The sequence below is a fragment of the Arachis hypogaea genome, chromosome 15, assembly GCF_003086295.3.
Source record: "Arachis hypogaea cultivar Tifrunner chromosome 15, arahy.Tifrunner.gnm2.J5K5, whole genome shotgun sequence".
Taxonomy (NCBI): Eukaryota; Viridiplantae; Streptophyta; class Magnoliopsida; order Fabales; family Fabaceae; genus Arachis; species Arachis hypogaea.
Window position 1 is genome coordinate 157,487,573 of NC_092050.1, and position 10,748 is coordinate 157,498,320.

A 10,748-nucleotide genomic window follows, 5' to 3' on the forward strand; every position below is an offset into this window, starting at 1 on the left:
ATAGTTTTATCGAGTAAAGTCAATTATTCGCATTTTGTTCATTACTCTTACGTTATATATGTAAAATAAGTATCTTTATAATAATTACAACTAGATATCTAAATCAAACAAAAAAATAATTCTTTTAACAAATTTTTAACAACTCAAAAGTTAACACAATGGATATGTATGAATCAAAGTGATAAACAAAAATGAGAGTTGCGATAATGGTAATATAATATGGTGATAATTGATTGCGGTCGGGGTTAATAGAAGAAGAAAACAAAAAAGGAGAATAAAACAAGGCAACATAATAGTAACGGCAAGATAATAATAGTTATATATGTGAAAAAAAAAAATAGTGTATAATATGATGAGATGGTATAATTAAAATAAAAATTAATAATTTTAAAATAATAATAAAATTAAAGATAATTAAAAATGTTCAATATAAAATTATAGAAAATAATTTTTTATATATTAGAATTATGTATAAGAAAAAGAATGTTTTGATATGAATATAAATTTTTAAATTTATTTCAAATTAAATAGGATTGAGAAAATAAATAAATTTAATATATAAATAATTAATTTGTAAATAATATTAATAAATTTTTATCTTGATTTTGTTACACATAATAACAATAAAATCCTTTTCTTAGTTTCTATTTGCGTATTCTTCAATTTTAAGATCTCATATCATTTTTCTGCTCCAAAATCAACTTCGTTTTGTTAGGTATTTTTTTTTCTCTTTCAAAATTTTTTATTCTTTCATCTGATTTAATTTTTGTTTTGATGCTTGAGATTTCAAAATTTTTGTATTCAAGCTTCTTATTACTAATACGTATTAAAGTAAGTATTCATATTCTCAAATCTATTCTCTAATTAATATTTTTTTATTTGGCTTCTTATTAAGCTATTCTATAATTCAGAGTTTTTTATTTGTTCGTCATACCTAATTGCTCTTGAATTTGTTCCTCATATCTAATTTGTGTAAATTGATCGGTAGTTTTGGTAAAGTAATTGCTCTTTTCCGTTTGATTTTTCTATTTTTTTTTATTCAGAATTCTATTCATTTTATGTTTTATCTAATTTGACTTCTAATCCTTCATTTTTTACCTTTTCAATTTTTGCATACCACGTGTTTATTCTTTTTCCTAAACCAAAGGTTGATATCAAATAGGAGTATCTTGCCTTACTTTAAAAGCTTGGATATATATATATATGTATTCTACTTTTGAGAATCTGAATTTTTATAATATATTAGTTTGCATTAGTTTTGTTTAGTTGCTTAATATAGGTCAAATAATTTTATCAATAGTTTTCAAATTGCTATTAAAAAAACAAGTTCAACCAGTTGAGACAAGTATTTTTTTATTATTGAAACATACTGTTTGTTAAACTTAAAGAATTTTTAGCATATTCATGACTAAATTTGGCGAATTTTAACTCTGTTTAGTGGCATTTTTAATTGATTAACTATATTGGTAGCATTCTTATTAGAATCTTACTTTTTCTACTTGTGTTACTAGGCACACTTTTCCTGTCTCGGTTACCAAATCCTAAATCCTATAAATTCCCCTTTGCTGCTTCTTACACTTCCACCATATCGCAACACATTCTTTTTCTCTCTTTCTCATCATTTCCATAAACGTTCACAATTCCTTCTCATTTGTAAGTTCCTCTCCTTTCATTGCATTCTTTTATTTATTCATTTCGTGTTATTGTAATTGTTTCCTTTTCTCTGTTATATAGATGCACCAATACTTCTCTAGTTTGTTTGAATATTTGTTTTGCTTCTAAGTTCATTGGAACCATCAATTCTTGTTTTGTTTTAGATTGCCGTTCCTTTTGGTCATTTTGGTTGTTACTTACAATTTTGTTTTTTACAGCTGCAATTTATGTAAATTGTAATCATTAAAGTCATTTATAGTCTTTTAGAATGCATTTTTTATTGTTTATTGTTGTTCGATAATACTAAAAACTCTATATTATGTTTGTTATGTATGACTCATCATATTAGCTAAAACAGTTCTATTATTTTTGTACGAGTATAATTAGTTCATATAAATTGAGTATTGTTAGGGAGTTAATGACCTAAGTGTACAATGTGTACAATGGGCACCTATACTATCCAGAATAACCATCCGGATACCAGAGATAATAAACATCTCATGTCATAAAATCACTCATCCTAAAAAATTAAACTGATTTTGGAATTCACCAAGGATCAAACTCTTAACCTTTCGAATCTAGAACTCTAATACCATATCATGAAATCACTCATCCCAAAAGCGTAACCTAACAGGACAATGTAATACTAATGGTCATATCTCTAATACTTCCTAAACTTTCATTGTACACATTATACGCTTAAGTCATTGGCTCCATATACTTATTCAAGTATAAAATTGCTCTTATAAATAACTAAATTTCACCCTAAAACTTGACATTACATAAAAGTAAAAAAAAAAATGTATTATAGACACTTCACATAAATTTATATTTTAATAGATATAATTGTTCATGTCAATTATTTATAGTAATAAATTGGAGTCCATTTAAAATTTGCTCATGCATCTATTGAAATTATTAAATAATCTGACAGGCATATTAGTCTTTGAAATTATTGGTACAGGCTCAAAACTACTTGTATGTCGAACTAATTTGGAAAAGAAATTGAATTTTGATGAACACTCTTTCTGGGGTACTTATTTTTGTCTTTCTAATTCAGCTTAAAAAGTAAATTTCTTATAATATTTTTATTAGTCTCAAAACTCATTTAAAAATTAAAATCACAGGTAAAAAATTTTTGTCTACCAATCAAGTAAATTAATGTTAGTGGACTGTGTAGGCATGGATATTGATCTGAGCTGAGCTGATCCGCATACTGTGTCTGTAATTCTGTTTTTTCTCTAATGCAAGCTCTCATCTTTTTTTCCTTTTTTTTTTTTTATATTTTTTTATTATTCTGGTCTTCTTGATTTACATATTTCAGCAACTTTGTTTCCTCAAGGAGAAAAAAATAAACATCAAACTTTACATCATATTTTATTAAATGTGCTGCTTAATTTTCTGTTTTGTATATGGTGGGCAGTGGTACATTATTAAAAGAGGAAGAACAAATTAAAGTTTATATATGTTGAGCAGTGATTACATTATTTTTTTAACTAATTTCTATTGATTATTTTTAGCTTTTGGTATGAATTATGTGACATGGATTTTTTGGACTTTATTATAGCTACACTTGTATTTTAACTTTTTTTTTTCTATTGAGACTTGTGGTTTCTGGTGCTTATTTTTAATATTATTTTCAGGTATGTTAATCTTATCGTATATTCAATGGATAAGGATTGGATGCAAATTAAGAATAGAGCCCTTTTACAATGAATAATTCTCCACATATAAGCGTTTTTTTATATATACAAGTCATTTATATTAACGCGCTTCGAACCGTTACTGCACGTTTTCACTACACCTTCTTCTTCTTCTTCTTGCTGCACGTTCTTCTTCCTCTTCCTATTCTTCTTCTTCTTTTCTTTCGTTTCTTGCCTTCTCTTTCTCCTTCTTCATTTATGTGCTTTTCTCTCTGTTTTCTTTCTTCGTTATTCTCGATTTCCATTATTTTTTGACATCGAGCTCTGAAATCGTTTTTGAAGAAGAAGAAGTAGCAGAAGATGAGGAGGAGAAAGAGAAAGAGTTCTGAATTATGCATAAGGTGTACTTCAACGAATTTTGGGTGTATTTCTTAAATCCTTTGGGTGTAGTTTTGTAATCCTTTGGGTGTATTTCTGTAATCCTTTGGGTGTATTTCTATAATCGTTTGGGTGAATTCTTGTAACCGTTTGGGTGTATTTCTGTAATCATTTGGGTGTATTTCTGTAATCGTTTGAGTATATTTCTGAAGTTCCATTATCTTCACATTTGACAAGAAACTCGTTTTCATGGAGGAAGAAGAAGAAAAGTCGTTCATAATGCATGGTGAGTAGCGCGCTTTGGAAATAGAAAGTGGTTGAATAACGTGCGTTTATTTACTCTTGAATGTGTAAGTGTAATGCATGTGTTTTGCCTAACAATATAGGAGAGGTGTCAAGGAGTTCTTAGATTTTGCCTTTAATAAAAAATTCTAACAATGAAAAATCTTAAAAAGATTTAAAAACAAATCATTATCACAAGTTAAAAATAATATTTCCGCCTTCATTTTTTGATGTCATGATCCATTTATCTATTCATTTGGCAAGTGAGGCAAAAATTGCAGGACCGGTCCATTATCGATGAATGTACCTTATTAAGAGATAAATATTATTTTATGATATAATTTTAGATAAAATGTTCAATAAATTCTTTTACTTATATATTGTTCTTTTTTGAACAAAGGTAATCGAGCTTATCCAAAAGGTTCATGAAGTGCACGAAAAAGAATTCGAATTCGATATATTCTTTAATATTTTTTAATTTTATTAGTCTTTTTTAGAGATTTATTATAAAATAGATTTAGTTTCCTGACATAAAAATACTAATAGCATAACTAATTTTATTTGTATATATATTTTCTTTCTCTAAGAAAATTAAGATTACTATACCATAAATTTTGAAGCTAGTGACTACAAACAAAAATACGCTTGAGGTAAACATATTGAGTTTCTCACCTCTCTTCTATGGGTTAGTTTATACTTCGTGGATAAACAATTCCTAGACTATAGCTTATTAATTAATTTTATTGCCTTGGTGAGACACAGAAAATAATAAGAGATTATCATATACAATCGTCTTGTTCTACATATTTATTGAGTTGAGCCTGTCGTTTTCTTAATAATGTTTTAGTTTTTCAGTTACATTCATCACCAACTTCGAGGGGGTGAATGCTTCTGTATAATTAATATAAAAAATTATATCTAAACACATTAAAAAAGAAACTACTCGTACAACTGTTTCCATTCGTAATAAATCATGCCTTTGAAAGACTTTAGGGTAAATTATTAATGATTATTATGTGCATGCACGGCAGAAATTACGAAACATGATTGACAATTCTCACCATTCATGAGATCTGCGCTGGTATAATAATTAATAAAACAAGATAATGAAGGAGGAAATTTGTACTAAAAGCTTAGTAATAGTTTTCCAAACAAGTAAATATATATAACCTACGTAATTCGTCGTCGTCGTATCTTGTTTTGTTTGGTACTATTAATTAGCTCCATAAAAGGATATATAATTATTATTACTCGTGCAAATAGAGAAATGACAAAAGTGTAAGAACCATACGGATAAGCAGTGAAGGACCGAGGTTTAGAGGAGGTTCTGAAAAAATACATATAGGAGATTAGATTGGTATTCGAATTCTCCATAGTTCATGTTGTGAAGCATACTAATTTTTTAGATGGGGACTATTAACCACTCAATTATTTCTCTAACCAAAAAAATAATTTTATTTATCTTTATTTTATTGAACAGAATATAACTATATGAATTAATATAGTTAGTATTATTTAAGATTGGGATTATCAACAATAAAAATTTGTCTAAATTACTTTAATTTGTTTCCTTTGTCCAAAGTTATTTTTTTTGGTCTAATAACTCACTTCTTCTTTTTTTTTTGTAAATTTCGAGAATATTCTCGTTTATAGATTCGAAATTCACATCTATAAATTAAAAGTCCAAATAATTCATTCTGTAATATATATATATATATATATATATATATATATATATATATATACTCAATATCCATAAAAAATTACAAAATTTTATTTTGGGATTTATCTTAAAAATTATTTATTTTGTTAAATTTAATTTAATATTAAAAAACAAACAAAAAAATTAATTCAATAAAAAGTTAATGAATAATAATGATAATATATTTTTTGAAACTAATTAATTGATTCTTTATTAAATTAAATCTCAATTTTTAATCATGAATAAAATTATTAGTATTTTTGTTTTAAAAAATTAGTTAAGATTATAAAGAATAATATCTTTTTATTACTTCATATTTTTATTTTAAAATTATATAATATTTTCTAATTTTAACTCTTAAAGAATCTTACTTATAACAATTGTTTTAGTTGCTCTCAATTATTAGATTCCGAATCTGGATGATCAGAGAGGTCCATTGAGCATGCAAATTAAAGGTCCGTTGGATGTGATTGATTTGTTGACTGTACATGATGTCCTAATAAGTGATGAGTACTGCTAGCATTACTACTTGGATCATTAGTTAGTGAATAATCAAGATCAAGTACAATCATTTGTGCTTCCCATTTCCCTAGATCCTAGGTACTAAGTACTAACTATCTATAATAAATTTTGATCAATTTATTATAATAAATTTAATTATTCTACTATAATAAATTTAATTAATTTAATAATTAATTATTTAACTAAAAAATATATAATTATTAATTTAATGACTAATTTTAAATACGTAAATATTATTTTTGCTCATCAGAGTGATTTGAAGAATAATAATTTGATTTTCGTCCTAAAATTAAATTGCTTTCATTGGAAGCATCTTAATGACAATGTGTTATCTCAATTCTACACACGTAAGTATTTTATTTTAGATTATTGTTTTTATGAAATATTAATTAAGTTTTATTTATCATTATTATATTTTTGTGTATTAAGCATATATATATATATATATATATATATATATATATATATTATATTCTGTAAAATAATATTGAGTACTATTAAATAACTAATTTTTTAATTAATATTAACTAATCTTTTAAATTATTTTATTTATTTTAAATTTTAAATTTTAAATTCTAAATCATCATAAAATTTTAACTATAAATTTTAGATTATAAATATTAAATCATAAAATTAATTAGTATTAATTAATTAAAAATTACTCTTCGAATACTTTTTCGTATAATTTTAGTGTATCATAGCCACTTGAACTTGGGCAGAAAAGAGAACAAACGAATATTTCTCATATCCGACTGAACCGCTATAGAATTGAAGGAATTTTACATAATTAATTAGAACTCGATTTAATTACAAACCTTTGGCGGCTTAGATGGATAATCCAGAGGGAAGTGAAAAGTGACTCGAAAAACACCTCCACTATATGGAGTGCTTGGAGGACCCATGATTGTTTCTTCACAAGGAAGCATACCTCTCTGACTTGGGGGAAAATCGTGGATAAGCACACATTAATTATTAAAATAGATATCAATTTAAATAATTTTTTATATTATTTTATTATTTTAATTTAAATATTTAAATAAATTTTATTAATTAATTTTATAATAAAATTAATATTTATATACTAAAATAAAAATAACATATAAAAATTAACAAAATATATTTTTAATTAAAATTAATAAAATATAAATTTTAGTGGGTATTAAGATTAATAAAAAAAATTAAATATTTACCTTAATAGTAATTGAAATAAATCAAAAAATTAATTGTCAAATGTATTTTTAATATTTTTAGTACTTTTTTTTTAATATTTTTAGTATTCTTTTTTAATATATTTTTATATAATATATTTTTAGTACTTTTAGTACTCTTTTTTAATATGTTATAATTTTTTATTATTATTATTATTTATGATTAATTTTTTATTTAATTTACTTTACCTAATAAGATTAATAAATCATATTATAAAAGATAATAAAAAATAATACAAAAAAATCACAATTATAAAAATATATAATGTCAAACAAATAATTAACAAAAAATAAAAATAATAAATAATAGAAAAAAGTGTTCATATAAATACAAATAATAAGAATTTCATACATAATACAATAACATGCATGCATGCATAAAGAATAACGTTGGTAAAAGGTAAATAAAGATGTCAATGAGTTATAACTCAAATGACATAGTCTCCCCATACTCAATTAAGAGGTTGCGAGTTCGAGCATCGTTCGCACAAGAACTGAGAGTCTTGAGACCGAAAAAAGAGAGAAAAAAAATGGGTTTTGGATGTTGTTCAGAATTCAGATTATTTGGGAATAAGGAGAAAAAAAGTATATGGAACCAAGAGATGACCAGTCAAAAAGTAAATAACATAATTAATTTATAATTATCTTAATTAGTTTAAATTTTTTTTATTTACAATATTTGTTATTAATTACTGTTTCATTAATGAATAGTTACCCCTTACTAGTTTGAAGCTTCTAAGATTCTATGTTATGAAGGAGACTTGTTAATAGCTATGCCTATTTTTATTCTTAAACACTTGTGAATATTGAACAGGTTGCATTCAGGACAAAGATATTTCACCCAAATATTAATAGCAAGGGAAGCATGTGTCTCGACACATTGATGCAGTGGATACCTGATCTGACCATTTCCGAGGTATGTCTCATAATAATAATTTTGGGATTATGAAGTAGATAACAGTATAGGCTGATACAATTGGCTCATGTATATTGTATTTAAGCATAGCCATTCTATAGCTCCTTTATTGAAGGTGTTAAGCTGCTACTAAAGATTGTTTACTTTGTTTGTCTACGTCCTTAGGTGTTGGAAGCAATTCGCTCCTTGTTGATTCACCCAAACCTTGATGACCCTTTAATTTGGTCCCTGAAATCGCCCACATGTATAAGACGGACAGGAAGAAGTACGAGTCAACCGCCAGAAGCTGGACCCTGAAATATGCCTAAACGTCCCTTGTATGAATATTTGTTGTCTATAATCGTAACCAAATTAAGGTCTCCACTTAAGAACGAGGGGAAAACCTTTTGGGAATACATTCAAACGAGGGGAAAACGTTTTTTTTTTTTTGGTCACAGTGTGAGCTGAAAAACCAACCCAAATAGTGACTTGACGGAATTTTAGCAACAGGGAATCAGGGATCCAATTAGTTTCTTTTAGTGGTAAAAGATGCCCGTGGAGCAATTAAACTAAAAGAGAATAGATTATATGTTACTATCTGTAACTATTTCTTATCTTTATTCCCTCATTATATCAACAAGAACATGTGAATATCCAGATATATACTAATTTTATTTTGTTTATATTACTAACCATCATTTATTTATGGGAAGGCAGTAATTGCTCTTCAGTGGAAGTTTCAGGACTCAATATCGGATGGGGGCAGCTGCTGATCTGATCGAGCTTTCTCATTCGTTTTTTTGTTTTGAGTTCTTCTGCAATAGAAATATTGACAGTAGTTTTGGTCAAGGCCCCAGAAAGTTACTAGCTTCATGTTTATTGGATTTCACCAACTCTCTTTATTTTTCCACTCAATGCTGATATGATGAATTTCGACAAATTTTCAGAGAATGCCCTTAGATTTTGATGACAAGCAAGGTTTGTGGTCTCTCAAGAGGGAATTGCCTGTAAGTGCACTTATAGAAACAAGTTTGCAGATTTAGCCGACTCTAGTTTTCGGAATTCAAATTTTCTTTAATGCATTTGCTAGTTTCGTGATATGCAAAATTGTTTAAGAAACAAGTTTCTTATAACTTTTTTCATAAAACTTTATGTGAGTAGTTATCTTTTTTTTTATTCAATTAATTGATTTCTTAACTTTTATACTTTAACTATAAGGAGATATGTGAGAGTGATATAGCTAAAGACGACTCCAATCAAGCTTCGTATCTTCACTGATGAATAACTTATGCTGTATTTTACAACAACAAAAAATACAATGAAATATGGACTAAGTTGCATTAAAAAATAGAAGAGTAAAAATACAGAATGTCTTTTTTGGTTCACTAAACCTTAATATGTTTATTTTGTGCTTCGACACCTTTCTTTATCCATGAATATTTTTTTCTCTTCCGAGGCCGCAAAGTATAATTGTCATTGCATTCATAATCTGGGTCTTTGCCAAAGTAGGGACAACCATTACTAATAACGATAAGGGCTTTTTTCATCGAGTAACGCAGAGTAGGTCTCTTCTTTGGATTGGTGGATAGGGGACCACTACTAGGAGTGGTATCTATTTCATGAGGTACTTCGACGGCAATGGTTGGAGTGGGACATAGCGACTGTAGCAAAGGTTCTTTTTAAATTTCTTTTATCAATATTACTCTTAACTGTGAAGACACAACTCACACAAGAGACTGGAGCCTGTGACGATGCGAGAGTTGTTAGGATTAGGATTTAAAATTACTATTAAAAATATCTTTTTGTTTTCTTTATATATTTTTTATTCTATATGAACTCTTTAATTACTTTTACTATTAAACTTAGATTTTTGAATTTAGCATTTCTTCTTATGTTTTTCTTTTCTTTAAAAAATCAAAATAAATCAAATCTATCAATTTAGCTTGTTAACTCAAACTAGTGGAATTTGGCTGATATAAGAAAGTGAGAATGAAATTTGAATTGATCTATAAATTTTTTTTATAAACAATCGTTGGATAAAAAAAAAATCGAATTACTCTAAAGAAAATTAGATCATCTCATATTTTATTAGGCTGGTTATTAGATATAAGTGGATCAAATCGTCTTTTATTAAAATAGAATTCATTACTTTTTATTAAACTCTTGCATCCATAAAATTAAAATTCAAATTAGTGAATATAATTTATGACAAAAGACAATTACACTGTAAGATTAAATAAAAAAAATAATTTTAAATAAGAACAATTACTAAATAACCAAATGAATAAAAGTACCACTACATTCATAAAAGATATAAAAAATTATATAACTTGTACCTTAAAAAAATTAATTTTGATAAAAATAAAAAATATATTATTATTATACAAAATAATTAAGAAATATAATAAATTAAAAAAGTAAAATAAAATACTTTTTTCTAAATCTGACCCTCATAAACAATAAAA

General features: G+C 26.1%; 1 long non-coding RNA gene across 1 annotated transcript; it reads left to right on the top strand.

Annotated features, from left to right (window-relative positions):
• Positions 1-8,184: 8,184 nt before the first annotated feature.
• Positions 8,185-10,160, top strand: LOC140179568 (uncharacterized). The gene is made up of 2 exons (XR_011873089.1): positions 8,185-8,304; positions 8,470-10,160. It is a non-coding gene; the product is annotated as an uncharacterized lncRNA (long non-coding RNA).
• Positions 10,161-10,748: the final 588 nt, after the last annotated feature.